This window comes from Arachis duranensis, chromosome 6 (genome assembly GCF_000817695.3).
Source record: "Arachis duranensis cultivar V14167 chromosome 6, aradu.V14167.gnm2.J7QH, whole genome shotgun sequence".
Classification (NCBI taxonomy): domain Eukaryota; kingdom Viridiplantae; phylum Streptophyta; class Magnoliopsida; order Fabales; family Fabaceae; genus Arachis; species Arachis duranensis.
In genome coordinates, this window is record NC_029777.3 from 81,288,771 (window position 1) to 81,293,958 (window position 5,188).

Below are 5,188 nucleotides of genomic sequence, written 5' to 3' on the forward strand. Positions count from 1 at the left end.
CATTTTATTCTGAGCCAATATGGCATTCAGAGTATCAATTTCAAGAACTCCCTTTCTCTAAGGCGTCCCACTATTCACAGGATTCCTTTCAGAGGTGTACATAAACTGGTTATTTGCAACCATTTCAATGAGTTCATGAGCTTCTGTAGGCATTTTCTTCAGGTGAATAGATCCACCTGCAGAATGGTCCAATGACATCTTAGACAACTCAGACAGACCATCATAGAATATATCCAGGATGGTCCATTCTGAAAGCATATCGGAAAGACACTTTTTGGTCAGTTGCTTGTATCTTTCCCAAGCTTCATAGAGGGATTCACCATCTTTTTTCCTAAAGGTCTGAACATCCACCTTAAGCTTGCTCAGCTTTTTAGGAGGAAAGAACATGGCCAAGAAGGCCGTGACCAGCTTATCCCAAGAGTCCAGGCTATCTTTAGGTTATGAGTCCAACCATGTTCTAGCTCTGTCTCTTACAGCAAAAGGGAAAAGCATGAGCCTGTAGACTTCAGGATCTACTCCATTAGTCTTAACAGTATCACAGATCTGCAAGAACTCAGTTAAAAACTGATAGAGATCTTCTGATGGAAGTCCATGAAACTTGCAGTTCTGTTGCATTAGAGCAACTAGTTGAGGCTTCAGCTCAAAATTATTTGCTCCAATGGTAGGGATTGAGATGCTTCTTACATAAAAATTGGAAGTAGGTGTAGTATAATCACCAAGCATCCTCCTTGCATTATTGTTGTTGTCATTATTTTCGGCTGCCATCTCCTCTTCTTTTTCAAAAATTTCTGTAAGGTTTTCTCTGGATTGTTGTATTTTAGCTTCTCTTAGTTTCTTCTTCAGAATCCTTTCAGGTTCAGGACCTGCTTCAACAAGAATGTTCTTGTCCTTGCTCCTGCTCATATGAAAACGAAGGGAACAGAAAATAATAATAGGGATCCTCTTTACCACAGTAGAGAGATTCCTTTATGTGAGTAGAAGAAAATAAGAAAAAATCCAAACATAGGTAGAGGGGAGAAGAGGGTTCGAATTTTGAGTAGAAGAGAAGTGTTAGTAGATAAATAAATAAATAGAAGAAGATAAGAGAGAGGAGTTTTCGAAAATTAACTAAAATAAAAGAAAAATATTTTTGTTTTTATTTTAAATTAAAGTTAAAATTTAAATTTATAAAAAGGAATAAAATTAAAATTTAAAACAATTAGTTAAATAAAAAGATTTTTGGAAAAGAGGGAGGTGATTTTTGAAAATTAGAGAGAGAAAAGTAGTTAGGTGGTTTTGAAAAAGATAAGAAATAGTAAAACAAACAAAAAGTCAATTAGTTAGTTGAAAAAGATTTGAAAATCAATTTTGAAAAGATAAGGAGTTAGAAAAGATTTTGAAATTGATTTTGAAAAAGATATGATTGAAAAGATATGGTTGAAAAAGATTTGATTGAAATTTATTTTGAAAAAGATTTGAAAAGGAAATTAAAAAGATTTGATTTTTAAAATTAAAATTGATTACTTGACTAACAAGAAACTAAAAGATATGATTCTAGAATTTAAAGATTGAACCTTTCTTAACAAGAAAGTAACAAACTTCAAATTTTTTGAATCAATCACATTAATTGTTAGTAAAGTTTTTTGAAAATTATGAAATAAAATTAAGAAAAAGATTTTGAAAATCAATTTTAAAAAATTTTCAAAAATACAAAAGAAAAATGAAAAAGATTTGATTTTTTAAAAAGTTTTGAAAAGATAAGATTTTTAAAATTGAAATCTTGACTTGACTAACAAGAATCAACTTATTTTAAAATTTTTTGACTAAGTCAACCTAAAGATTTCGAAATTTATGAGTAAAATGAGAAAAAGATATTTTTTTGAATTTAATGTGGAAAGAGAAAAATGACAAAATGACTCAAGACATAAAAATTATGAATCAAAACAACTAATGCATGCAAGAACACTATGAATGTCAAGATGAACACCAAGAACACTTTGAAGATCAAGATGAACATCAAGGCTTATTTTTGAAAAATTTTCAAGAGAGGAAAACATGCAAGACACCAAAGTTAGAAATTTTCAATGTTTAGACACTATGGATTAAAAAATGCATATGAAAAACAACAAAAGACACAAAATAAGAAAATATGAAGATCAAACAAGAAGACTTATCAAGAACAACTTGAAGATCATGAAGAACACCATGCATGAGTTTTTCGAAAAATGAACAAATTTTAAAAAACATGCAGTTGACACCAAACTTAAAAATTGACACTAGACTCAAACAAGAAACACAAAATATTTTTGATTTTTATGATTTTATTAATTTTTTTGGATTTTTCAAAAATTAATTTTGGAAAAACAAAAAAGAAGAAAAATTTTGAAAGATTTTTGAAAATTTTTTGAAAAGAAAATTACCTAATCTGAGCAACAAGATGAACCGTCAGTTGTCCAAACTCAAACAATCTCCGGCAACGGCGCCAAAAACTTGATAGGCAAAATTGTGACTCATACTTTTCACAACTCGAACAATTTCTAGCAATGGCTCCAAAAACTTGGTGCACAATACTATGGTTCACACACGTTCTTCACAACTTCGCACAACTAACCGGCAAGTGCACTGGGTCATCCAAGTAATAAACCTTACGTGAGTAAGGGTTGATCCCACGGAGATTGTTGGTATGAAGCAAGCTATGGTCATCTTGTAAATCTCAGTCAGGCGGATTCTAATGGTTATAATGGTTTTCAAAAATTAAGATAAATAAAGCATAAAATAAAGATAGAGATACTTATGTAATTCATTGGTGGCAATTTCAGATAAGCGCATGAAGATACTGTGTTCCTTCTGAATCTCTGCTTTCCTACTGCTTTCATCCAATCATTCTTACTCCTTTCCATGGCAAGCTGTATGTTGGGGGATCACCGTTGTCAATGGCTACCATCTGTCCTCTCAGTGAAAATGGTCCAGGTGTGCTGTCACCGCACGGCTAATCATCTGTCGGTTCTCGATCATGCAGGAATAGGATTTACTATCCTTTTGCGTTGTCACCATGCCCTACAGTTGCGAGTTTGAAACTCGTCACAGTCATTCAATTCCTGAATCCTACTCGGAATACCACAGACAAGGTTTAGACTTTCTGGATTCTCAAGAATGCTGCCAATGGATTCTAGCTTATACCACGAAGATTCTGATTAAGGAATCCAAGAAATATTCATTCAAGCTTATTTGCATGTAGAACGAAAGTGGTTGTCAGGCACATGTTCATAAGTGAGAATGGTGACGAGCGTCACATAATCATCACATTCATCAGGTTCTTGGGTGTGAATGGATATCTTAGAATAAGAATAAGCGTGAATTGAATAGAAGAACAATAGTACTTTGCATTAATACTCGAGGTACAGCAGAGCTCCACACCTTAATCTATGGTGTGTAGAAACTCTACCATTGAAAATACATAAGTGATAAAGGTGTTCAATGGTTCCGGCCCCAGAGAGAGAACCAGGGTAACCAAGACTCTGGTCTAAGGACTAAACGTCCAAAGATGAAAATACAATAGTAAAAAGTCCTATTTATACTAGACTAGTTACTAGGGTTTACAGAAATAAGTCTAAGTGCAGAAATCCACTTCCGGGGCCCACTTTGGTGTGTGCTTGGGATGAGCTTGAGCTTTACACATGCAGAGGCTTCTCTTGGGGTTAAACGCCAAGTTGTAACGTGTTTTTGGCGTTTAACTCTGGTTTGTGACGTGTTTCTGGCGTATTTCTCCAGAATGCAGCAAGGAACTGGCGTTGAATGCCAGTTTGCGTCATCTAAGCTCAAATAAAGTATGAACTATTATATATTGATGAAAAGCCCTAGATATCTACTTTCTAACGCAATTGAGAGTGCACCATTTGGAGTTCTGTAGCTCCAGAAAATCCATTTCGAGTGCAGAGAGGTCAGAATCCAACAACATCTGTAGTCCTTTTTCAGCCTCCTATCAGATTTTTGCTCAAGTCCCTCAATTTCAGCCAGAAAATACCTAAAATCACAGAAAAACACACAAACTCATAGTAAAATCCATAAATGTTAATTTTGCCTAAAAACTAATAAAAACATCGCTAAAAGTAGCTAGATCTTACTAAAAACTACCTAAAAACAATGCCAAAAAGCGTATAAATTATCCGCTCATCACTCCACCTATCTCACCTTCTTCTACTTACCTATTTGCTCGAGGACGAGCAAAACTCTTAAGTTTGATGTTGTAAAAGCTTTACTTTTTGACTTCTACCACTCCTAAGTATAGAAGAAGAGGATGGAGCAAACTAGGAAGTATGCACAAAAGCCTGTGCAGCCCGCCTCAACAAAGACAAAGGAGTGACATTTGATGTGGTGTCATTTGCTTTTGTTTAAAATAAGATTAGTTTAATTAGTTTGATGTGGTGTCATTTTCTTTTATTTTCTGAATGTATGAAATAAACAGTGCATATTGGAGGTTGAAATTTTAGAATGTTGTATCTTGGAAGAATATGAAAAAAGGAAAAATATTATTGATAATCTGAAAAATCTAAAAATTGATTCTTGAAGCAAGAAAAAGCAGCAAAAAGCAAAAGAAAAAGCATGTTGCAAAAGAAAAAAAATTATGCATGCGAAAAAAAATGGCAAAAAATGAAAGAAAAAAATAAAAAGTAGAAAAATCCATTACTGCCCAAAAATACAAGAAAATGAGGGTAGATTGAAAAAGCCAGTAACTCTTTAAACCAAAAGGCAAGGGTAAAAGGACCCAAGGCTTTGAGCATTAATGGATAGGAGGGCTGATGACTGGAATTCACACCCCACAAAATTTTTGATGATGAATCCGTTCTTTTGGCAAGCGCACCAAAATTATCGTCAAATAATAACCCACTAGAAGTGGGATCGTATCCACAGAGATTGGTAGATTTGAGCAATGTTAATAAATTGGTGAATTAGTTAAGTTGAGCAATATAGAGTTTGATTGCAGAAATTGTAAATGAATGAGAAAATAAATAGCTCAAGAAGAAAAGAAATAAAGTACATAAAAGAAAATGGTAAGAATGTAAAGTGTAGAATTATAAATGACTAAATTATAAATGGGAATGGGGATTAACAGAATTATAAAGAAAACTATAAAGTATGTGGAAGATGAGAATAGGGGAATTCATTGAGATCGGGAGATATTGTTCTCTTTGGATTAGATCTGGCTCAT